This window comes from Macaca fascicularis, chromosome Y (assembly GCF_037993035.2).
Source record: "Macaca fascicularis isolate 582-1 chromosome Y, T2T-MFA8v1.1".
Classification (NCBI taxonomy): domain Eukaryota; kingdom Metazoa; phylum Chordata; class Mammalia; order Primates; family Cercopithecidae; genus Macaca; species Macaca fascicularis.
This window is the reverse complement of record NC_132903.1, coordinates 94,706-120,379: the sequence shown is the minus strand read 5'-3', so window position 1 is coordinate 120,379 and position 25,674 is coordinate 94,706. Positions and strand designations below refer to the sequence as shown.

The 25,674-nt window shown below is 49.1% G+C and overlaps 4 long non-coding RNA genes across 4 annotated transcripts; 2 read left to right on the top strand and 2 right to left on the bottom strand.

Moving 5' to 3' along the window:
* Positions 1-41: 41 nt before the first annotated feature.
* LOC141409486 (uncharacterized) lies at positions 42-4,401 on the top strand. Its single transcript, XR_012430423.1, has 2 exons — positions 42-236; positions 4,274-4,401. It is a non-coding gene; the product is annotated as an uncharacterized lncRNA (long non-coding RNA).
* A 6,992-nt stretch (positions 4,402-11,393) lies between these two features.
* On the bottom strand, positions 11,394-13,877 carry LOC141409488 (uncharacterized). The gene is made up of 2 exons (XR_012430426.1): positions 13,708-13,877; positions 11,394-11,855 (listed from the first exon to the last, which is right to left on the bottom strand). It is a non-coding gene; the product is annotated as an uncharacterized lncRNA (long non-coding RNA).
* A 906-nt stretch (positions 13,878-14,783) lies between these two features.
* On the top strand, positions 14,784-17,923 carry LOC141409483 (uncharacterized). The gene is made up of 2 exons (XR_012430415.1): positions 14,784-15,801; positions 16,246-17,923. It is a non-coding gene; the product is annotated as an uncharacterized lncRNA (long non-coding RNA).
* Positions 17,115-23,714, bottom strand: LOC141409481 (uncharacterized). The gene is made up of 3 exons (XR_012430413.1): positions 22,203-23,714; positions 18,311-19,752; positions 17,115-17,672 (listed from the first exon to the last, which is right to left on the bottom strand). It is a non-coding gene; the product is annotated as an uncharacterized lncRNA (long non-coding RNA).
* Positions 23,715-25,674: the final 1,960 nt, after the last annotated feature.

Sequence of the window (25,674 nt, the reverse complement as noted above, 5' to 3'; positions counted from 1 at the left end):
TGGAGTGGGGGCCCGTCAATCAGGCGCGCCGCCGGAAAGGAGAGGGCGGCTTCCGGGATCTGGCTGGCGGGCGCTTTGTCTCGCCTTCGCCACAGTAGGCTCTTCCTGTGAGTCTCCGCTGCTACTTCCTGGCTCTGGGAGGCCCGGTGGCTCTGCAGCAGCCTCGGCCACCCTGTGACCTGCGGGTGTTGGGACATCCCTAGCTGACGCCGGGACACCCGGGAAGCCGAGGAACGGTGAGTGGACTGCGCCTGGCTTCCGGAAGTGGGGAAGAGGGCTGGTTGAAACCTGCTGGAACCAGCCATGGGCTGCGGAACCTGCGGACCGAGTCGCCGGGCGCAGCCGGGCCTCAGTCACCTTCTGTGCAGGGCCGGGCGGCGCGGGCAGCGGGACCCCCGCGTCCTGTCTGTACCTGCGGGCGCCACTTCCGCCGGCCGGAGCCCTCTCCGGAACCCCGCGCCCCCCCACCCAGGTAGTGCGGTGACCACGGGAGGGTGATCCGGGAGAGCCCGACTCGGTGTGCGGGATTCCAGCGTGGGAGAAGCTCTGGTTCATGGGCTTCCGGTCCCACCTTTCTCCCCCTAAAATTAACCTGAGGCTTTGTTAAAACGTTAAACGGCGCGTTTGAGCAAACGCGATTCATAAACGGGTACCGCAGTCATGGTTTGTGGTTTGGGGTCCACGGGAGGGGCGTAAATGAGAGGCTTTGATAAGGTGAATGAGGAAGCAAACCATACATATATATACACACACATATATATACATATATATACACATATATCCACACATATATTCTTTTTTTTTGAGATGGAGTCTCACCCTGTCGCCAGGCTGGAGTGCAATGGTGCAGTCTCAGCTCACTGCAACCTCTGACTCCCGGGTTCAAGCGATTCTCCTGCCTCAGCCTCCCAAGTAGCTGGGCTTATAGGCGCGACCACGTCCAGCTAATTTTTGTATGTTTAGTAGAGACAGGGTTTCGCCATGTTGGCTAGGTTGGTTTCGAACTCCTGACCTTAACTGATCACACTCCTCGGCCTCCTAAAGCGACGGGATTACAGGCGTGAGGCACCTTGACCAAAATATTTTTGTTTCCAAACATTTTACATGAGAGGAAAGCGGAGAATAAATCATGACACTCTACTGTAAAAAAAAAATATTTGTGCCTCTCTTTTCATCTTTCCTAAGTGTACATATTACCAAAATGTCTTTAGATTGAGGTCCCGCCGTGAAAACTTTACAGGGTGTTGTGTCCTCAGCCACTCTCCTGTCTTTTCCTAGTCCTGGCATTTTAGAACTGTCTGGGGATGACCCAGGATACCCACAGTGGCCATGTGTATTGGAGGGTCTAGTGAGTATCAGCCCCGGGGTCATCTCATCTCCAAGGACAGCCTGAGGTAGGGGGTAGAGTCTCTCAGGGGAGCAGCTGGATGCTCTTGGCCTTAGAGGAATCTCCTGGTATAGTTTCATCTAAAATGGTGACCCCTTAGGGTCATTAAAATTTTAGGACATTAAAATTAATGGACAATACAATGTAATGTCATGACCTACAATGTTAGGTCATTAAAATTATTCCTCCAGGCTGAGTTTTTATTCCTCGAAGACACATTGGTTTGCCAATTGGATGCTGATATTGAGAGGAAAAGGGAGAAATGATTTCTGCTCTCTAGCTTGTCTCAGACTTGTGAAGAGAGAAAAACCGTCCCAAAGGACAAGGAAAACCCACCCCAGAGAGGATGCGCAAGAACCTGAATATTAAAATGCACTTAAGGCACACAGGAGGACAAAGAGCAGTGCCAGTGCCTCCTAGGTGGTCACTGAGTACTTTACTAAACAGGATGGGTGTCCTAAGGGATAGAATGGCCTGCCGTGACTCTTAGAAAGGTCTGCGTTGGAGTCAGCACTGCCTCTCCCCGAGTTTGTTACCTTGAAAAGGCTTGTCCGCTTATTTGAGTTTCAGGTTTTCACTGACTGTAAGATACATTTTGTCAGTACAGCTTGAAAGATAAAAATACCATTTCCAAAGAGGCTAGGTAAAATGATGTATTTCATTTGCTAAAAATTTGTATTTATTTCTTCCCCGGAGTGAGTGTAGTAAGTTTTAAAGGTCTGTTCTTTTTAAGGGTAATTTCAAATGGAATTGTAGGACTTAGCTTTGTAAATGCTACTGGTGAAATAAAAGTGTGATAGACAAATTGATGATTTATAAAGATTCACCAAAATGTCAGTTCCCCTCTTGTAGCTTGGTGAAGAATTTATGACAGTGGACACATGTGTATCCTCTTATCTGTGTGTCTGAGTGTTGTTTTTTGGAGATGCTGTCTTGCTCTGTAGCCCGGCTGGAGTGCAGTGGCGCCATCTCTGCTTACTGCAACCTCCGCCTCCCGAGTTCAAGTGATTCTCCTGTGTCAGCCTCCCGAGTAACTGAGATTATAGGTGCCCACCACCACACCCAGCTAATTTTCATATTTTTAGTAAACACAGGGTTTTAGGCCTGGCACGGTGGCTTATGCCTGTAATCCCAGCCCTTTGGGAGGTCACGGTGGTCGGATCACGAGGTCAGGAGTTCCAGAGCAGCCTGGCCCACATGGTGAAACCCTGTCTCTACTAAAAAATACAAAAAACTTAGCTGAGCGTGGTGGCAGGCACCTGTAATCCCAGCTACTTGGGAGGCTGAGGCAAGAGAATTGCTTGAACCTGGAAGGTGGAGGTTGCAATGAGCCAAGATCTTGCCACTGCACCCCAGCCCAAGGGACAATGTGAGACTCCGACTCAATAAACAAAAATAAACAACAAAAAGATGGGATTTTTGCCACGTTGGCCAGGCTGGTCTCAACCTCCTGACCTCAGGTGATCCCCCGCCTCAGCCTCCCAAGGTGCTGGGATTACAGGAGTGAGCCACCACGCCTGGCCCACTCTATTTTCTTTTTATTCCCTAAATTTTAATATATTTGTTCCTTTATCACTTTTTTCTTACATAAAAAAAATTCTGCCTAATCCTTCGTAAAAAAATCTTCCTGTGACTTCTGAAAGTGTTCTAGTTTTATCTTTTGTATTTGAATATATAATAAGATTATTGTTCATGGAATAGAGAAGAATGCAATGCATTTTCCCAAGTAGATGCCAGCCTGGTTTGCCTCATATTTTAAAGTGCATGTAATTTCTTTTTCTATTCTACAGTGCCTACTCTATCATTCCTCAACTTTCCATATAAATGCTGGGTCATTAAGACTTTTCCCCTTGGTCTGCTTGCTCATCTCTCTGCTAACACTGTGTTGCCCTGAATATTTTTGTTTGAAAATCTTAGAAGTTAGACAAGCCATCACTCTTTTAGATGACTAAAAATCATTACAGAGTTGTCATTTTTACTATGTATGAAAGAGTAGTTTTTCTTGCCTAAAACCACCTGATTTGGGAATTTGTGTTTTCATAGGAATGGCATCTGGAAGTGGTGACATTCATGTCATTTTAAAAAACATGTGTGGTATTTCCTTTTCTGCCTTGACATTGTGCAATAGAAATTTGAAAAATTGTTGTATTAGTATTGTTAAATATCAGTTATTGTTTTATTTGCTACTCAATTAAATTTAATAAGCCTATTCTCTTGGTGTAATCACATGGAATGGGCTCACCTTCCCTGTTAACAAGTGACAGCACATGTAAAATATTGTCTACCAGGGAAACTCATTGAACACTTAGTGTTCAGACTCTGTTTTTGTTTCCGGTTCCCTAAGCACCACTGCAGTGACACAAAATAATAGGCCTTCAGCAGAAGAAGTTTGGGCAAATATATTGCATAAGCCATTTAGATGCAGTGAGTCATTCTTATTACTTGGATTGGTGGAATCCCTTCCAAAATGTAAGTTCCTAATACAAAGATTGAGCTTTGTGGGCAGGCATTTTTAAGAATAAGTAGTCTCAGGACCGATAATATTAACTCACTTATGCACATCAGGTAGGACTTTAGTATGACAGATACTAGAAATGTACAAAGTGAAGTTAAAAGGTAGCTCCTAGCAGCACATCTTACTCCCTGGATTCTCTAATGAGATGGGTGTTTCTACTTTGCTGTTGCCTTTTTGAATAGTTTAATTCTAGCATTAGTACTGCTGTGTGGGAGGGAGTATGTGTGAACAGAGTAAGAGTTGTGAAAATCAAGTCATAAAATAAGTGCTTGGAAATTTGAGAATCATGTAAACAGCTTATGGATTGAGTATAGATTCCCAGTGCTCTTAGTCTCACTCTTCCTTCTATCCACATGTGTGGAATGTTCTAGGACTCCATGGCTTTTGAGGATGTGGCTGTGAACTTTACCCAGCAGGAATGGCCTTTGCTAGATTCTTCTCAGAAGAATCTCTACAGAGAAGTGATGCAGGAAACCTACAGGAACCTGGCTTCTGTAGGTGAGAATGACAACACATTTCACTTAATTACAGAAGTATTTCCCTATCATCAGTGCTATTTGTGATCGGGAATGGGGCAAGTGAATGATTTGGTGAATAAATCAGGCATGGGCACTGTGTACAATGAACATGAAATCTAGTAATGTTTCTATACTTTGAAATAATTCATAATTTTGTGCATCTGCATTTTAGGAAAAAACGGAAACACCAGAATATTGAAGATCACTTCAAAAAACATGGGAAAGATACAGGATAATTTGCATTGAGAAGAGGAAATAAAGTCCTCTGAAGGAATCTTAGCATGTCATGAATTTAAAAACAAGCAACCAAAGCAAATAAGAGTCACTTGAAATTCATTTCCTTTTAGAAAAATTTCACCCAAAATGTAACGTACGTCAGTGTAGCAGTCAGTGTTTGGAAAACAGTTTACTTGAAAATAGTACTACAAAATTGTGTATATGAATGTTACTATTTTGGTCATAGCCATGCAGGTGGTAGCTGTGTTTTCAGTAGTAGCCCATTTACTTTCAAGTAATTCAGTCATGGCACAAAAACAAAAACAAAAAAAACAAAAATGCATTTTCCCTGGTATTGGTAGCAGTGTAAGTCGAAGACTTATGAATGAGTAGAAAGTTATTAAACCAACCAATAATGTACTTGTCATTTTTTTTTTACAGAAATCATATGGTACAGAGACTGCATGAAAGCAAAGACGGTAGTCAGTATGGACAGTTGTCAGCCAAATTCCAAAGCTTGATCTGAATGAGAACATTTCTCCTGGATTAAAACAATGTGAATGAAGTATTTGTGGAAAAGTCTTTGTACATCATTCCCTCCTTAATAGGCACATCCTAGCTCACTCAGGATACAAACCATATGGAGAGAAGCAATATAAATGTGAACAGTGTGGCAAACTCTTCGTTTCTGTACCGGGTGTTAGAAGACACAGGATAATGCACAGTGGAAATCCAGTTATAAATGTACGATATGTGGGAAAGCTTTTCATTTTCTCAAGTCAGTTGAAAGACATCAGAGAACTCACACAGGAGAAAAATCCTATAAATGTAAACAATGTGGTAAAGCATTCACTGTTTCCGGTTCTTGTCTAATACATGGACAAACTCACACTGGAGAGAAACCCTACGAATGTAAGGAATGTGGGAAAACAGATTTTGTTCTTTTAAGATGCATGAAAGGACTCAATACTGGAGAAAGATGTACCAAATGTGATAGAGCCTTCAGCTGTTCCACTTCCCTTCATGACCATGGAAGCATTCATACTGGAGGGAGACCCTATGAATGTAAACAATGTGGCAAAGCCTTTAGTCGTTTGAGTTCCCTTTGTAACCATAGAAGTACTCATACTGGAGAGAAACCCTATGAATGTAAACAATGTGACCAAGCCTTCCGTCACCTCAGTTCCCTTCACCTCCACGAAAGAATTCATACTGGAGAAAAACCCTATGAATGTAAGACATGCGGTAAAGCCTACACTTGTTCCACTTATGATACTCGCCACTAAAGAAGTCATGATATAGAGGTTGGGTGTAGTGACTCAGCCTATAATCCCATCACTTTGGGAGCCCAGGAGTTCATAACCAGCCTGGATTAAAACAATGTGAAACCACCTGGGCATCGTGGTGAAACCCTGTCTCTACAAAAAATAAAATAATGCCGGGCCCGGTGGCTCACGCCAGCTACTTGGGAGGCTGAGGCAGGAGAATGGTGTGAACTCAGGAGGCGGAGCTTGCAGTGAGCCGAGATCGCAGCACTGTGCTCCAGCTTGGGCGACAGAGGCAGACTCCGTCTCAAAACAAAAACAAAGAAAATAATTAACTGGGCATGGTGGCACATTTCAGTTGTCTTAGTTCTTTTTCAAGGACATAAAAGGCCACGGGGGGTTGGGGGAACCCCTGTGCATGCGGATCACGAGGTCAGGAGATGGAGACCATCCTGGCCAACATGGTGAAACCTCGTCTCTACTAAAAATACAAAAATAGCTGGGTGTGGTAGCATATGCTTGCAATCCCAGCTACTCAGGAGGCTGAGGCAGGACAATCACTTGAACCCAGGAGGCGGAGGTTGCAGGGAGCCGAGATTGTGCCACTGCACTCCAGCCTGGCGACAGAGTGAGACTCCACCTCAAAAATAAAGCCCCTTGAATATAAGGAATGTGGTAAAACATTTACTCTTTCCCATTCCCTCATAACATGAAAGAGCTCACACTGCAGAGAAACCTTAAGAATGTAGGAAATGTGGTCAAGCCTTCAGATTTTCCTGAAGATGTGGGAGGGCTCAGAGTGGAGAAAAGGCTTTTGAATTTAAATTTGTGGTAAGGCCTTCGGTTGTATTAGTTCCATTTGAAGACATCAGCTCATTCCTGAGAAAAACCCTATGAATGTCCAGAATGTTTGAGTGTTTCATTTCTCTCATACCCACTCAAGGACATATGAAAATGCACACTGTAGCTGGCTGGACCTTGTAAATACAAGAACGTACACAGGATTAAAACTCTAACAGTTTAGAAACTGCAAGAATATTTTCAGTTTTAACATTTACTTGAAAAGTTGTGTGAAAACTCCCACTGGAAAGAAGTTGTATAAGTGAAGCTTTTCTAATTTGGAAAGCCTGATGAAAATTAATTATCGTGCAGTGCTTGAAAAAAGTCTAGGAAATGTTACACAAGTTACAAGTATATTGTTTTTATCAGTGGCCCATTCATAAAGAGTCTCTAGTATGCATTTCACCTTGTTTTGCAGGGAAACCTTGAGGTGAGAGTTCTGTAAATGCTCTTTAAGCAGTAGTACTAGAATTTCATAGATAATATTTTCTTCAGTTTGTTGGTAGAATTTTTGTCTATTCATTTGATAATGTGCTGGATTCATGGTTGAATTTGGATGTTTTTCTAATAATGTAGGTAAGTTTAATTTTTTTATTTCATTATTATTTCTTTTTGAGATGGAGTCTCACTCTGTTGCCCAGGCTGGAGTGCAGTGGTGGGATCTTGGCTCACCGCAACCTCCGCCCCCTGGGTTTAAGCGATTCTCCTGCCTCAGCCTCCCCAGTAGCTGGGACTACACGTGCCCGCCACTACATCCAGCTAATTCTTTGTATTTTTAGTAGAGGCAGGGTTTCACCATGTTGGCTAGGCTGGTCTTGAACTCCTGACCTCATGATTTGCCCGCCTCGGCCTCCCAAAGTGCTGGGATTACAGGTATGAGCCACTGCGCCCGGCCAGGTGAGTTTCATTTGTATGTATTGTCCTGTGATTAATGGACCAGTGAATAATGGTTGTGAATTCTTGGGATTATCTTACTAGCCTCATTTGGCAAATTTTGATTATCCCTTGTCTGTTATACACATTCCACCTATTTATTAAATGAAAAACTACTCTTGATGTAAAGATATTTTTTGCTAATAAGGAGTTGGTATTAATTCCTAAATACATACAATTTACGGAGCTTGCAGTGCGCCAAGATCATACCACTGTACTCCACCAAGGGTGACAGAGCGAGATTCTGTGTCAAAAAAAAAAAAAAAAAAGAAAAGAAAAGGAATATCCTCACTTTTTTAATGCTATACCACTCTCTGCGCTCAAGTTAATCCCTGTTTAAGCCTGTGGGAGCTTACACCATTCTCCTCTATGTAATTAATAACTGATGTCTGGTTTATCTGTTTAGTAATAGATGTTATGTGTTTAACGGTGCCAGTAAACGTAGGGTGCTAATTCCTTCCTCACCAGTGGGGTGCATGAGATGCTATTGAAACAATTGGCAACACGAATGGAATGGATCAGCCCTCATGCAGGACACCTGCTCAACTTGACCTACCTGCTGTGGGCTGACTGTTCCGTAACACATCAGCAGTCACCTGGGTCAGAACCGTGAGCTGACGATGGGCGTTCCCTTTGGCCTGCACAGTGTTTTGTGGTCTTCAGGTGTTGTCATCTTCTCCCATACTAAAATACTCTAATCTCCTAGACATCAATGTTTAACTGCACCCCAGCATGACCTTTGGCCTGTGCTGAGCAGGCAGTTTTGAGGCCCTGGCTTATGAATACACAAAAGCACAGCACATAAGCCAACACTTAAGTCCTAATTAGCAAGAATCAGGCTGTATCTCTGTAGTCCCTGCATCTGCTCTGGTCACCATCTCTGTATGCTGAGGGCAGCCATGTGAACATTATTATTTTACACTCCAAGACAATAGTTATTATGTAAGCAGAAGTAGTGGCCTTGTTTGTTTCTTGTGCTGCTGCTCCCCTTCCTGCTGTACCATACACCCTCCTGATGAGGTATACATCTATGGTGCCTCATGGTTCAGGCACTGCTGAGTAAAGAAAATGGGAAGAAATGGTTTGATATTAGCCCCTACCGAAGCATATGAAGAAGCGTCTCGGCTGCTTTCATTGAAAAATTCCTGGCCAGTGTGTGGGCTTTTCTTATCACTGCTGCTTATCAGCATGTCAAAAGTCTCAACTTCGGACTGCAAGTCTTGACGGCCTTAGTTATAGTGGCCTTACTGCATGTGGAGCTAACCCCAGGAAGATGGAGTGACACTCTCTGGAGGATTAGGTGGGGTCTCCTCCAATGTGGGTTGATGGGCTTCTGAACTCTTTCCTTTAACCATGCAGAGAGTCTACACTGCCAGTGATCATGTGCCACAACTCTATAGATGTAGAAATTCAAAATATTCCGAAATAGTTTCCATTGAAAGGAAATAGAAAAGCGGTCTGTTGCCACGCTCCGGTTAAGAGAACTAGTAGATGGCTCACAAGAACACTCTGTCGCTACTGTCTGTGCCTCTGTCACAGCAAATATCCTGATCCTTCAGTTTTAAGGGTGCAGGGCCATTTTCTTCCCCTTCTTACTGGTAGTTCTCAAGATCACTGTATGATATGCTGGGAAGGCAATATCCTGATAATCAAGTGACATTGGTCAGAACAGCCCAGGCTCTGTTATAGGCCCTGCTCGAAACAGAATGGCCTTTAACACTTGTGTCCAGCAAACCACATCCTGGGAGAAAACCCAATGTGGGCTGCTTTCTGTGGTCCCTCAGTTGTAGTGCGAGTGAAGCATTTATAGTCAAAACTGCATCCATCTGCTCTGGGTAGCCTTCCTGATCTTGTGGTAGTGGTTCATATTGAATCCTAGACTTCTGTTGTCTTTTGTTTGCTATTTGTAAGTAATAAATTCACTTCATGGAATTTATCTATGAATGTATTTGGCCTCATTGTACTCAGAAAAGTTGGTAGCCATTGCACAGTGAACCCGCTTCATAATTGGTGAAAACACCTATGGCCCCCTTGTGCCACAGCAAGGAGGTTCATTCAGCCAAACATAGACTTCATGTTTGTAAAACCCTGTAGCACAATTATTACCATGTGGGAGGCCTTTAACAATGGTGATGCTGATGTGAAAAACTCTGAAGGAAGAAATTTACCCAAATGGATTGGGTACATGGGAGTTCCTCCTAATTCCAAGAAACCCTTACTCACTTCCACCTAAAAAGAGTGGAGAGACCGGGTGCGGTGCCTCAAGCCTGTAATCCAAGCACTTTGGGAGGCTGAGGTGGGCAGATCACAAGGTCAGGGGTTTAAGACCAGCCTGGCTAACATGGGGTAGCCCCATCTCTACTACAAATACAAAAATTAGCCGGGCATGGTGGCAGGCACCTGTAATCCCAGCTACTTGGGAGGCTGAGACAGGAGAATCGCTTGAACCTGGGAGGCGAAGGTTGCAGTGAGTCGAGACAATGCCACTGCACTCCAGCCTGGGTGACAGGGCAAGACTCCGTCTCAGGGAAAAAAAAAAAAAAAAAAAAAAAAAAAAAAAAAAAAGTGGATAAGAACTGAAACCGGTTTACAATTTCAACTAATTGGAAATGCAAAGTTTACAAAAATAATATTTAAAATAAAAGGTTAAATGAGTGCTCATTGAATTTTATGCCTCCACAAAATAGATTGTGAATTAACTTCCACATTTATAGAAAGCCACCAAAGTTGGGAAGCCTCCGTGTCTGAAATTCATGTGGCTCAAATAAGAATTATATCTGGGGATACCCCAAAGTTTAAATATGGTATCCCCTATGATATTATGAGGAATTACTGTACATAAATCAGGTTGTCTTTCTTTAACTCTGAAAATCATATTATCTTGCCTAAATTCTCCATAACGCATTGCTCTGCAGTATGCTATAGTGGACATGGCTTTTCTGAACAATGAGCACCAAAATTAAGTGTGTGCGACTCACCTATGTTCTTATCAAAATGGAAATCCCCGAATCCCACCAGTTAGAATAACATGACAGAATGTCAGATTTATGGTATAAGTTTTCTGTAAGGTTATTAGGTAATGATTCCATTTTATTAATAGATATATATATATATAGATTACCTATTTGTCCTGTGTTTTAGTATTAATAGATTGTGTCTTTTAATTCATCCAGTTGGTCTAAGTTACCAAGTTTCTGGGTTATGGAGATTGTAATATTCTTTATGATTTTATCATCCATGGGTTCTCTAATATAAAGGCCTCTTTAATTTTAAATTATTAGGTTGGTGCAAAAGTAATTGTGGTTTTGGACCATGAATTTTAAATTTGTATAACTAGGCTGCAACACATCTTTATTAATCAAAATAGAACCCATTACAATGGGCTGGGCACAGTGGCTCACGCCTGCAATCCCAGCACTTTGGGACTGAGCCTAGTTCAGGAGTTGGAGACCAGCCTGGGCAACATGGTGAAACCCCGTCTGTACTAAAATACAAAAAAAAAAAAAAAAAAAAACTGGGCGAGGCAGCGTGCACCTGTAGTCCAAGGTACTCGGGAGGCTGAGGCAGGAGAATAGCGGGAACCTGGGAGGCAGAGGTTGCCGTGAGCCGAGATCGCGCCATTGCACTCCAGCCTGGGTGACAGAGCCAGACTGTCTGAAAAGAAAAAAAAGAAAAGGAAGTTACAATAACCCAGAGAGAAACTTCAAACGGGACCCTGATGAAAGAATCTGCTGCTTTTATTTTTTTGCTTGTGCAAACAGTAGCTGCTAATGTCAGAGGCGTTCAAACCGGAGCCGCTCCTTCTTGGGCTACTTTCCTGGGCTTCCCAGTCATAGGACCACATAAGAGGTTGACACGGATACAGGTCCCAAAGATCCTGCTGATAAAACAGGTTGCAGGGCCAGGCGCGGGGGCTCACACCTGTCATCCCAGCACTTTGGGAGGCCGAGGCGGGTGGATCACGAGGTCAGGAGTTCGAGACCAGCCTGGCCAACATGGTGAAACCCTGTCTCTACTAAAAATACAAAAATCAGCCGGGCGTAGTGGCGGCGCCTGTAGTCCCAGCTACTCCGGAGGCTGAGGCAGCAGAATCGCTTGAATCCAGGAGGTGGAGGTTGTGGTGAGCCGAGATCGCACCACCGCACTCCAGCCTGGGTGATGGAGTTACAGAGAGAGGCTATCTAAAAAAGAATAAAAATAAAAATAAAAATCCTGCCAAATTGTGATTGCGCTAAACGCCACTCCAGTGCACACTTTGAAACGGGTAAGTTGACATTATATAATTTCACATTGCACGATTAAAACTAAATATGCAAACTGAATGCAAAATTCAGGGATTAAATTGCAAATTGAATGATTAAAAATAAGTATTGGGTATGAATAGGTTCCCTTTTCTGAAGAATAGAGGAGGTAAGAAAAGAGATTCTTTTCCTGGCCGGGCGCGGTGGCTCAAGCCTGTAATCCCAGCACTTTGGGAGGCCGAGACGGGCGGATCACGAGGTCAGGAGATCGAGACCATCCTGGCTAACACGGTGAAACCCCGTCTCTACTAAAAAATACAAAAAACTAGCCGGGTGAGGTGGCGGGCGCCTGTAGTCCCAGCTACTCGGGAGGCTGAGGCAGGAGAATGGCGTGAACCCGGGAGGCGGAGCTTGCAGTGAGCTGAGATTCGGCCACTGCACTCCAGCCTGGGCCACAGAGCGAGACTCCGTCTCAAAAAAAAAAAAAAAAAAAAAAGAGATTCTTTTCCTTTTTTTTTTTTTTTTTTTTTACTTTATAAACATCTTTACTGGGGCGTTTTTATTTTTATGTATTTATAATGATTATTTGTTGGAGAGACGGGACCTGGCTGTGTTGCCCGGGCTGGTCTCTAAATCTGGGCTCAAGCCATCCCCACACCTCGGCCTCCCCAGGTGCTGGGATGACAGGCGTGAGCCACTTCACCGGCCTGTTTGCGTTTTGAAAACAAGCTTGCATCACCTTTTAGATAACAATTAACTACGGATAACCTCAACGGACCCCAGCAGGAACTGGCGTCTCGGCTGCCCCTTTGAGGCCCTCGGCTGCCCCTGAGTGGGGGCCCTCTAGGCAGCCCCCAGGAACAGGTGGGGCCTGCATGGTAACCCCCAGAGACCCCCCCCCCCCGGCATCCTGCAGGGAGGGAGCTGGCGAGCCGGTCCAGGCAGGTCCCACAGGAAAAGACTGTTCTCCCTGGGCTTGAAACTGCTTTTGCAAAAACAATTTTTTTTTTTTTTTTTTTTTTTTTGAGACGGAGTCTTGCTCTGTAGCCCGGGCTGGAGTGCAGTGGCCGGATCTCAGCTCACTGCAAGCTCCGCCTCCCGGGTTCACGCCATTCTCCTGCCTCAGCCTCCCGAGTAGCTGGGACTACAGGCGCCGCCACCACGCCCGGCTAATATTTTGTATTTTTAGTAGAGACGGGGTTTCACCGTGTTAGCCAGGATGGTCTCGATCTCCTGACCTCGTGATCCGCCCGCCTCGGCCTCCCAAAGTGCTGGGATTACAGGCTTGAGCCACCGCGCCAGGCCAAAAACAATTTTTTTTGAGACTGAGTCTCGTTCTGTCCCCCAGGCTGGAGTGCGGTGGCGCGATCTCGGCTCACTGCAACCTCCGCCTCCCGGGTTCAAGCCATTCTGCTGTCTCAGCCTCCTGGGTGGCTCGGACCACAGGCACCTGCCATCACCCTCGGCTAGTTTTGGTATTTTTAGTAGAGACGGGCTTTCGCCACATTGGCTAGGCTGGTCTTGAACTCCTGACCTTGTGATCCACCCCCCTCAGCCTCCCAGAAGTGGTGGGATGACAGGCGTGAGCCCCTGCGCCCGGCCCGCCAAAATCGTACGTGAGCACATCCGGACAGTGAAGGGGTCTGAACCTCACTGAGTCCGTCTTGCTTCGAACCTCCCAGCTGTCCTTCCTCCCTCCAGGGTGTCGGCCACAGTGTCTTTGGGAGGAACTTGCTTTATAGTCGTTTAGCTTGGAAACAAAGACGATCATAGTCCCTTTCCCAAAGCAAACCTGCTTCTTGCCCGGGGACGAGACTGTGTTTACAGGACTAACAAATTAGCCGCTGGATTGGAAACGATGGATTCGGACTCAGGCCGCTGAAGGCTCCAAGACTCTGGCCGTCCTCGAATTGCTCCTGGGGAGACATCCGTCTTGTGAAACCGACGGTCGTGCTGAGATATGTCCCCGCGCTGGACGGGGCAGCTGGTACCACGCAGACGACCAACCGGCTCCTCTGGTCTGTGGCCGCCACCCAGGAACTGACTCAGCTTTGAGTCCCTGTGACCTCATCTCTGACCCAGGCGATCAGCCCTGCCCACTTTCTGACCCCCTAACCCACCAAATTGTCCCGGAAAACTCCCCTCCGGTGAGGAATAAGGACACGCCGGCTGCAATAGCAGCTCTGTGGTGGTGAGAAATCCCTCTGTCTACGCAGCCGGCGAGAGGGGAGCCCCTGGGGCTGTGACAGGGAGACCAAGGAGGATAAAGGAAACCCAGCTCCGAGGGGCACCAGGTCACAGCCGTGGCTCGGGCAGGAACCCCAAGGTCAAAGGACAGCAGGTGCCGGCCTTGGAAGGGAGCGGCTCAGATTCCACAGAAGCCTCCAGCGTCCTCGTCCCAGGCACAGGCCGCGCTCCACGTGCCGGCGGTGGGAAGAACGGAGACGCCTTGCCAAGGCCGGGGCACGTCCATCGCCAGAGGGCACAGGTGCCAAGGGGCCCGGCCGGCCCAGAAGACAGGGCCCCCGGAACCCCAGGTCCACATCACGGCCGGAGCTTGCCCAGAACCATTTTCCCTGTTGATTCCCAAGACGTTCTGTGCCCCAGAAAACTGCTTGGAAACCCACACACAGTGTCACCCCAAAGCCCATCCCTGGACTTTATGAGCTGCGGCTCGAGACCCTATTGTTCATTTTTTTTTTTTTTTTTTTTTTTTGAGACCTAGTCTCATTCTGTCTCTCGGACTGGAGTGCAGTGGTGCGATCTCAGTTCACTGCGGCTTCCGCCTCCCGGGTTCAAGCGATTCTCCTGCCTCAGCCTCCGGAGTAGCTGGGATGACAGGCACCTGCCGCCACACCCGGCTAATTTTTTTTTTTTTTTTTTTTTTGAGACGGAGTCTCGCTCTGTCGCCCAGGCTGGAGTGCAGTGGCCGGATCTCAGCTCACTGCAAGCTCCGCCTCCCGGGTTCCCGCCATTCTCCGGCCTCAGCCTCCCGAGTAGCTGGGACTACAGGCGCCCGCCACCTCGCCCGGCTAGTTTTTTTCTATTTTTAGTAGAGATGGGGTTTCACCGTGTTCGCCAGGATGGTCTCGATCTCCTGACCTCGTGATCCGCCCGCCTCGGCCTCCCAAAGTTCTGGGATGACAGGCGTGAGCCACCGCGCCCGGCCAAAGTATTTTTTAAAGCTTTGTCTTGTGGTAAATCTCACAGCAGACGAAAGCAGCTCGATTCATACAATAACCTGGCGTTGGCCTCATGGTGGCAGCAGCGAGCAGCCGGGGCCTCCTGTGGTTCCTGCATCCCAGCTCCGGGACTCCCCACCCTCCTGTCCACCTGCCCGCCTCAGGGGATGGAGACAGGTGGGTCACCTGAGGTCAGGAGTTCAAGAGCAGCCTGGCCCACGTGGCGAAACCTCGTCTCTACTGAAAATCCAAAAAGTAGCCTGGCGATGGCTCACGCCTGTAAGCCCAGCACTTTGGAATGCAGGCTCCAGGGGGCATGGAGGGGAACAGGGTCTGTGGGGTGTAGGCGGGGGACACAGGATCTGTGGCGCATGGGAGGTGTGGCAATGCAAGCTCAGTGGGCCATGGAGGGGAACAGAGACTCGGTGGGGCAAGGGGGTGGGGGGTGAGGGGTGGAAGAGAGAGTCTGTGGGCCGCGGGTAGGACAGGAGTGGAAGAGGCTCCATGGGGCATGGGGGTAATGGGACCCAGGTCCTGTAGGGTGGGGGAGACACAGGCTCCCCAAGTGTGTGTGGCTTTACGAGGCTCCACAGGGCATGGAGGGACCGAGGCTCCGTGGCGTGTGGGTCTGGTGGTTGAGCTGCCTGGGGAGCTGCCTGGGGTCGAGGGCCCCGAGGGAGGCGTGGAGGGACCGAGGGTCCTAGGCTGTCCGGAGCTGCACGCCCCGGCCATGGCGAGTGATGGCTGACGATTGGAAACACCTGAGCTATATTCATTTCCACCCCACACCTTCTCCCTATCTTTGCCTTTTTTCCCTGTATTAATACCTCATAAAAGATGGCGCTCTTCCTGCTTCTTCTTCACCCATTTTTCCCGCGCCCGCGAAAATTACTACCTGACAGCGCAGGTGCAACATGACGTTCGACCAGAGAAACCAATACCTATCTGGCCACGCCTCCACTATGAGATCATTTTCGCCTTGGCCCAACCCCTTTCCCTCCAAGTGTATATAAGGCACTGCATTACCGCCATTAAAAGAGACTTCATCAGAGCACTGTCTTGTCTCCATTTCTCATATCTCTTGTTCCCCAAATTCCCACCCCCTCCTCCAGGGCCTGCTTCGACTATCCCGCGGGCCGGGATACTAGGCTGCAGGTGTCGCAGAGGCTTTGAGATTGGGGACCCAGAAGGAGGGTCCCAGGCGCTTGGGCGGCCCGAGCTGCAGACACTGACGCTGTGCAGACGCCTCCTGGTCCTCAGAGATGGGCCCAGTCAAGGCCCACGAGGTCAGGAGTTGGAGACCAGCCTTTGTCCCCGGGCTGCTGTAACAGATAACGGCAAACCGAGAGCTTAAAACAGCAGAAGTGTACTCCCTCCCAGTTCCGAATGCCCCGATGGTGTCATTTTTTTTTTTTTTTTTTTTTTTTTTTTTTTTTTTTGAGACGGAGTCTCGCTCTGTCACCCAGGCTGGAGTGCAGTGGCCGGATCTCAGCTCACTGCAAGCTCCACCTCCCGGGTCTACGCCATTCTCCTGCCTCAGCCTCCCGAGTAGCTGGGACTACAGGCGCCCGCCTCCTCGCCCGGCTAGTTTTTTGTATTTTTTAGTAGAGACGGGGTTTCACCGTGTTCGCCAGGATGGTCTCGATCTCCTGACCTCGTGATCCGCCCGTCTCGGCCTCCCAAAGTGCTGGGATGACAGGCTTGAGCCACCGCGCCCGGCCTGGTGTCATTTCTTAAATGTGTTTGGCCTTCGTGTATCTTGGTATTTTCTGTGGGAAATGTCTTGTCAGATGGAGCCACCTTGGTCTCCAGATAGGCCGTGGGGCTGGGGACCTGGGCCACTCACTGGGCACCTGGCAGTAGCTGCTCTGGGCTGACCCCAGCTGACCCCGGGTGTAGGAATTATCATATGTGTAGGGTGAACACGCCAGCTACACGCTTCCTCCAAGGGCGCATTTATGGATCCACAAACCTATGCATGGCTTCTGGTTGGTGAGATACAGTAGCTTCCTTCATGCAAGGTTTCACTTTTATTTTTATTATTATTATTTTTTGAGACAGGGTCAGCCAAAATTCCATCCCCAGAGCCCCTAGGAGACCCTGGCTAAAGGGAGCCTCGAATGCTCTGGCTGGCCCTGGCTTCTGGGGAGAAGTGGTGGAGGTCTGCAGGGAGAACCCTGGGACCCTCGTGTCCCCAGACCAGGCATGGCCAGCGGGAAGCTCAGGGCAGGGGCACTCAGGGGAGCAGGTGCTGCTCAGAGACCTGGCGGCCCCCACTCTGCTCACAGGACACCTGCCTGCAACATCCCCCGCCCCAGCACAGAACTCCAGCGTTTTCCACAGCTGAACTCTGACCTGCCGCAGAGCCGTGCTGCCGAGAGTCTGGGAAGAGGCAGCCCTCCCAGGAGACCAAACGAGGTTCCTCAGCGGTGGGCACCACGCGGGACGTTCCAGGACCTCCGCGGCGGTTCCCGGGACACCAGCCGGGTGCATCATCCAAGCAGAGCTGCAGAAGCAACCGGGAGCTCCCCAGGAGATGAACAGATGAACAAATTCAGAACATCCGTGCAGGGGCCTTTGAAAACAGTATACTAAAAAATAGATAGGGCTTAAGGACAGTATCTCCAATTAAACTTTTAATAAACTCCCGTAGGCGCCAAGAAGGCGGGCAGATAAAAAAGAGCATAAAAACAAAAAAACTGAGTAAAAGGTTACATGTGAGAAAAGAAAGTTTGTTTTGCACTGCATTCCTTCTACTGACGTGGAGTTTATAAAATATAAATAAAGTGAGGCGGAGGCTCTGAGGACGGCCGCCATGTTCTCTGTGTGTCTTTATCTTTTGTGTGTTCTTTCATTCTCCACGACCCCCGGCACCGACCCCAACACACCCGGGGCACGCATGAGGACACACACGGCACGGGAAACACACATGGGAGGGTGAACACGGGAGGACGCACACTCGCACACTCGCACACTCGGGAGGGCGCACACGGGAGGAGGCACACAGGAGGACGCACTCCTGGGAGGGTGAACATGGGGGGAACGCACACTTGGCAGGCGCACATGGGAGGATCCACACGGGAGGACGCACATGGGAGGGTGCACACGGGAGGAGGCACTCCCAGGAGGGTGAACACAGGAGGATGCACACAGGAGGGCACGCGGGAGGACACACGGGAGGGCGAACGCAGGAGGGCGCACGCGGGAGGGTACCTGGGCCAGCAGTGGAGTCATGGACCAAGTAAACGCAGTTGTCCACACCAGAGAAGAGGCTTCATCCATAGTCAGGTGTGAAACTCGGAGGCCTGCCACAGCACAGAGGGGCTTCGTAGACACCACGGCAGCGAGAGACGCCAAACACCAACAGCCACCTGTGCTGCGATTGTGTTGCCACGAGACGTCCAGAACGGACGAGTCGCTACACACAGGGCACAGGACACTGCTCGCCTGGGGCTGGAGACGGGGCGTGGCAGAAGCCCATAAAAGCAGGGGATCCTGGCCAGGCGCGGGGGCTCACACGTGTCATCCCAGCACTTTGGGAGGCCGAGGAGGGCGGATCACTTGAGGTCAGGAGTTCCAGACCAGCCTGGCCGACATGGCAAAACCTCATTTCTACTTAAAAAAAAAAACAAAATTATGGAGGCGTGGTGGTGCACACCTGTCGTCCCAGCTACTCGGGAGACTGAGGCAGGAGAATTGCTTGAACCCAGGAGGGGGAGGCTGCAGTGAGCTGAGATCACACTGCTGCACTCCAGCCTAGGGGATCAAAAAAAAGAAAGAAAGAAAAAAGCAAAAAGCAGAGGATCCAGTGGAGGCGACGAGAACATCCTGGAACGAGATACAGGCACGGGTTACACCACACTGTGCTGCACAGAAAGGCACTCAGTTGGGCACTTTGCAGAGCTGCAGAGCCGGGCCCTGAGGCTCCCAGTCCGTGCACGTCCCCTCTGCAGGCCCCGGTCAACATGGAGTCACTCAAGCCCCATTCAAGATGGAGTCGCTCAGGCGCCGTTCATCATGGAGTCACTCAGGCCCCGTTCATCATGGAGTCACTCAGGCCCCGTTCAAGATGGAGTCGCTCGGGCCCCGTTCAAGATGGAGTCGCCCGGGCCCTGTTCATCATGGAGTCACTCAGGCCTCGTTCAAGATGGAGTCACTCAGGCCCCGTTCAAGATGGAGTCCCCGGGCCCCGTTCATCATGGAGTCGCCCGGGACCCGTTCAAGATGGAGTCCCCGGGCCACGTTCAAGATGGAGTCGCCCGGGCCCCGTTCATCATGGAGTCGCTGAGGCCTCGTTCATCATGGAGTCACTCAGGCCCCGTTCATCATGGAGTCGCCCGGGCCCCGTTCATCATGGAGTCGCTGAGGCCCCGTTCATCATGGAGTCACTCAGGCCCCATTCATCATGGAGTCGCTCGGGCCCTGTTCATCATGGAGTCACTCAGGCCCCGTTCAAGATGGAGTCGCTCAGGCCCCGTTCATGATGGAGTCCCCGGGCCCCGTTCATCACGGAGTCGCTCAGGCCCCGTTCATGATGGAGTCCCTCAGGCCCGTTCAAGATGGAGTCGCTCTTGTTCCAACGCCTCTGACAGGTTTTCACGGTGTAAGTCGTGGCTTCTTAATGAGCAACATGAATGGTGACATTGGAGTCTCCACTGTTGACAAAAAAAACCAAACTGTAAAATATTTGAATAGGTTTTCTCCGAGCCAAATGTACAAGTGACCCTGGCCCGTGACAAATGTAGAAGTAACCTCGGGAGCCTCAGGAGGGTCTGAGAACACGTGCCCGGGTTGGCTGGGTTCCAGCCTGATTTTATACGTTCTGGGGAGACAGAAGTTATAAGCAGAGGCATAAACTAGTGTAGGGAAGGTGCATATTGGTTCTGCCCCGAGACGACGTCTCTCAAAGTGGAGACTTCTAAGTCATCGGTGGATTTTAAAGACACCCTAATTGGCAATTGGCTGAAAGAGTTAAGCTTTGCCTGAAAACTTGACGTCAGCATGAAGAAGTGCTTGAGTTTAGATGAGGAGTTTTAGAAAGCAAACTTCCCCCACAACAGACGGCTTCGAGGGCCATTTTGAAGTACGTGAAAGAAATACGTTTCGGGGTGAAAGACTTTGACGTATTTTAACGCCTGCTGTCTGTCATGCGATGCTATACTGTAGCCGGACGAGCCACAGACAAAACTCCTCAGACACCGGATTAAAGAAGGAAGAGCTTTTTTATTCGGCCGGGAGCGTCGGCAGACTCGCGTCTTAAGAGCCGAGCTCCCTGAAGAAGAAATACGTGGCCGTTTTAAAGGCTTACAACTTTAAGGGATCCATGTAAAAGGGTCATGATAAATCAAGCAAGCATTGAAAATGTGACGGGGGATACATGCATCAGCTAACAGAACAGAAAGTTTTCCAGTGCTTTCTCATACAATGTCGGGAATTTACAGATAACACTAGTAGTTTTGGTCAGGGGTTAATATTATTATTATTATTTTAACCGCCAGGGCCAGATGGTGGCGCCAAGGTCGTCTAACTATTTATTTTCTGTTTCTTTTTTTTTTTTTTTTTTTTTTTTAACACGGAGTCTCGCTCTGTCGCCCAAACTGGAGTGCAGTGGCCGGATCTCAGCTCACTGCAAGCTCCACCTCCCGGGTTTACGCCATTCTCCTGCCTCAGCCTCTCGAGTAGCTGGGACTACAGGTGCCCGCCACCTCGCCCGGCTAGTTTTTTGTATTTTTAGTAGAGACAGAATTTCACCATGTTAGCCAGGATGGTCTCGAACTCCTGACCTCGTGATCCACCCGTCTCGGCCTCCCAAAGTGCTGGGATTACAGGCTTGAGCCACTGCGCCCGGCCTATCTTCTGTTTCTTTCCAACTTTTTGCTTTCTCCCCCTTCTCCTGTCTTATAAAGTAGGGAAAAGGGGAGACAGGGAAAAGCTGGGAAGGACAACAGGAGAAGTGGTGGTCTCATTCTATAATACTAGAGTCCGGTTGGAATTTGATATCTTATTGCTACAGCGAGTCCGTTGTGCCCACGTTACGATCTCTGTTTTCACACGAATGCTGGTCAGTTGTGCCTGAGTTCCAAAGGGAGGATGGTATCACGAGGCCTGTCTGACTCCCTCTTCCTGTCACAGCCTGAGCTACCTTTTCAGGTTCCTTTGGGATCCCCTTGGCCAGAAAGGGGGTCCATTCAGTCAGCTGAGGGGCTTAGAATTCTATGTTTGGTTTACACCAGTATCAGGAGGTTGTCTGAGAGACACCAGCCCCTCCCACCCCCGCAGGCACAGGCTGGAAAGCTTCAGACCCGGGGCAGGCCGGCGCTCAGGTGCAGGGCGCTCAGGCCACGGCCACAGGGATGGTCCAGACGTGGCTCTCCAGCCGTCCTCGGACCACACACTGATTGAGGATTTCGGGGGTCCCGATGCAGACTCTAAATGTTGCCAGTCTGGTCTCTAAGGGTGTGTGTATTTTCTGGGGCCGCTCCAGCAAACAGGGCTTAAAAGATATTTATCCTCACGGTGCTGGGGGCAGAAGTCAGAGGGCCGTGCTCCCTCTCGAGGCTCTAGGGAAGGCTCCTTCCCGCCTCTCCCAGCTCCTTGGGGGCTCCAGGCGTCCCTGGGCGTGTGGCTGCCTCCCTCCAGTCCCTGCCTCTGTCTCCACGTGGCCTGCTCTCTGTGCGTTTTCTGTCTTTCCCCTTCTCCGGTAAGGACACCACGCATTGGATTTATAGCCTACCCTACTCCTGGATGACCTCATCTCAGCTTGATTACATCTGCAAGTATCCTGTTTCCAAATAACGTCCTATATCTTTTGGGGATATCTTTAGGGCTTGTTTGCAAACGAGGCACGTGGCAGAATCTGGCCTGAGACTTGCTTTTAGGGCTCTCTAACTCTCCCCGTTGCACCATCTTCACGTGATTTTCCAGAGCACCCATGGGCGGCGTGTTGGCCCGCACAGAGCCCTGCTTGCTGTGAACGTCAGGACTTCCTGCGGGATCTCTTTAGGTCTGATCGGAAGCCCTTTGACTTGCGCCCTGACTGTGCTGGAGAATTCAGAGCCGGCTGGCTCCTTGCTTGTGGCCTGGGAGATTTGTGAACACGCTGTACCTTCAAGATGCCGCCTGGATCTTCCTGCTCCCTCCCTCGGGAGCCTCGCAGGGACGCCGTCTCGTTGTAATGTTTCAGTACAGCACCCACGAGAACTGCCGGGGAAGGGAAGACACCACAGGCCATAAACCACAGAAACTAGAGCTGAAGTGGCCCCACGTGGCCCTCAGTCAAGCGGTATCCAGATTCTTCACCCTGAGGCACTTTACCTTATTTATTATTATTATTATTATTATTATTATTATTATTATTTGACATGGCATTTCACTCTTGTTGCCCAGGCTGGAGTGCAGTGGTGCGATCTCAGCTCACTGCAAGCACCTCCTCCCGGGTTCAAGCTATTGTCCTGCCTCAGCCTCCCCAGTTGCTGGGATTATAGGCTCCCATCACCACGCCCAGCTAATTTTTTGTATTTTTAGAGACAGGGTTTCTCCATGTGGGTCAGGTTGGCCTCGAACTCCCAACGTCAGGAGATCCGCCCACCTTGGCCTCCCACAGTGCTGGGATGACAGGCGTGAGCCACTGCGGCCGACCCCATCTTATTCTTTTTCTCTCACCAGGGACCCCGAATTTGGAACCATAATCACGTTTATTGACATCATGTTAAATTAAGCTTCCCACATTTATTAATAAAAAAAATCATTAGCCTGGCCTTTTTATTTTAATTTTACTTCATTTAATCTTCTTTTTTTGAGGCAGGGTCTCACTCCGTCACCCAGGCTGGAGTGCGGTGGTGCCATCGGGGCTCACCACAGCCTCTACCTCCTAGGCTCAAGCAATCCTCTTGCCTCAGCCTCCTGAGTATCTGGGGATTATAGGTGCACACCATCACACTCAGCTAATTAAATAATTTTTTTTTTTTTTTTTTTTTTTTTAAGAAGAGATGGGGTCTCACCATGTTGTCCAGGCTGGTCTCAAACTTCTGAGCTCGAGTAATCCTGCTTTGGCCTCCCAAAGTGCTGGGATTACAGGGATAAGCTACCACACTCAGCTTTTATTTTGTTTAATGGAGGTAAAAACCAGATAATATAAAGTTAACCTTTCCGACTACTTTTTTGTTTTTTGTTTGTTTTTTTTTTTTAGACAGAGTCTTGCTCTGTTGCCCAGGCTGGAGTGCAGTGGTGCGATCTCAGCTCACTGCCACCTCCGCCTCCCGGGTTCAAGCGATTCCCCTGCCTCAGCCTCCCGAGTAGCTGGGATTACAGGCGTAGGCCACCACGCCTGGCTAATTTTCTTGTATTTTAGTAGAGACGGGGTTTCACCATGTTGGCCAAGACGGTCTGGATCTCCTGACCTTGTGATCCACCTGCCTCGGCCTCCCAAAGTGCTGGGATGACAGGCGTAAGCCACCGCGCCCGGCCCCTTTAAACTATTTTTAAAGATACAATTCAGCAGTGTTAATCATATACGCATTGTTGTATAACACATATTTACAACTTCTTCATCTTACGAAACAGAAACTCCGTCCTCATCGAACAAGGGCGCCCCATTCCCCCTCCCCCAGCCCCTGGCACTCACCATTCTACTGTCTGTGTCTATGGATTTGAGTCCTCCAGAGACCTCGTAGGAGTGGGGTCACACAGCGCTTTTGTGTCTGGCTTATCTCGTTACCCGCAGGTGAGTCCGTGTGGTAGCCTGTCTCACCATTCCTTCCTTTTTAGGGCTGATTCCTATTTCATTATATGTGAAGGGGTGGCCTGCCCCTCCACACCTGTGGGCGTTTCTCGTCAGGTGGGATGGGATTGAGAAAAGAAAGAGACACAGAGACAACGTATAGAGAAAGAAAAGTGGGCCCAGGGGACGGGCGCTCAGCATACGGAGGACGCACTGGTCTCTGAGTTGCCTCAGTATTTATTGATCATTATCTCTTTACCATCTCGGAGAGGGGAGAGGGGGATGTGGCAGGACAATAGGGTAACAGTGGGGAGAGGGTCAGCAGGAAAACATGCGAACAGAGATCTCTGTGTCATCAATAAGTTTAACGAAAGGTGCTGTGCTTTGATGTGCAAATACAAACATCCCACAAACATTTTCGTGCATTAAAGAGCAGCATTGCCACTAGCACGCACAGCTCACCTCCAGCCCTAAGGCGGTTTTCTCCTATCGCAGTAAATAGAACATACAATCGGGTTTTACACCAAGACGGTCCATTGCCCAGGGACCAGCAGGAGACCGAGGCCTTCCTGTGTCTCCACTGGCAAAGAGGCCTTCCTCTTTTACACTGTTGTTTCACGTGCAGAAATGTTTAACCTCAATGTTGGACCATCTGTCTGTTTTTGCTTTTGTTGCCTGTGCTTGTCTGGGCTTTTGAGAGGCCCGAGGTAAACGGCAGGCGTTCCTGTACCCAGTTCATAACACTGAGCCCAAAACAAAGGAAGCGACACAGTCATGAGCTAGTGTCTCGCCCTGGCAAGAATATGTATGACTTTTGCTGAGAATTTTCATTAATGTTTATTTTGACACAACTTCAGAGTTACATGAAGGCAACGATACGGTACAAAGAATTCCTTCCCATCGGGCATTCATATTCCCCAAAGGCTGGCAGTCCACACTGGCTTCACTCTGGATCAGAGCCAAGTGGAGGGACCACTGTGTCTGTGGGCTGGTTTCCTGGGGCTCTGTAACCAGTGCCCAGAAGCCGGGTGGGTACGTCAACAGGAATTTATCATCTCCCAGCCTCGGAAGTAGATGTTGAAGCCCTAACCCCAGTGCCTCAGAATGTGAGTGTACTTGGCCTCATAGTGTTAGCACGAGGCTGTCAGAGTGTGCCCTAAAGCAACCTGCTGTTCTCGTGAGAGGGAAGAGATGCCAGGGATACTTGGGCACAGTGAAAAGACCCTATAAGCACAGGCCAGATGGCGTCCGCAAGCCGAGGAGAGGGGCTTCGGGAGGAACCAGCCCGATTGAGGACACCTTGTTCTCAGACCTCAGCCTCCAGGACTGTGGGAAGGTAGTTTTCAGTGAAGCCCAGCCCTGAACACTCACACAGACGGGTACATTTACTGTCCCTATTCTTTTTTTTTTTTTTTTTTTTTTTGAGACGGAGTCTCGCTCTGTGGCCCAGGCTGGAGTGCAGTGGCGCGATCTCAGCTCACTGCAAGCTCCGTCTCCCGGTTTACGCCATTCTCCTGCCTCAGCCTCCCGAGTAGCTGGGACTACAGGCGCCGCCACCTCGCCCGGCTAGTTTTTTGTATTTTTTAGTAGAGACGGGGTTTCACCGTGTTAGCCAGGATGGTCTCGATCTCCTGACCTCGTGATCCGCCCGTCTTGGCCTCCCAAAGTGCTGGGATTACAGGCTTGAGCCACCGCGCCCGGCGGTCCCTGTTCTTCTGCCAAGGAAACTGAGGCACAGAGAAGTTTAGGGAACTTGACCCATATGAGAGAACCAGTCATGGTCAAGCTTGGGTTGGAACAAACCACCCTTTTTGTAGCACTCACGCTCTTAGGCACTACACGTCTCCTTGGATACGCT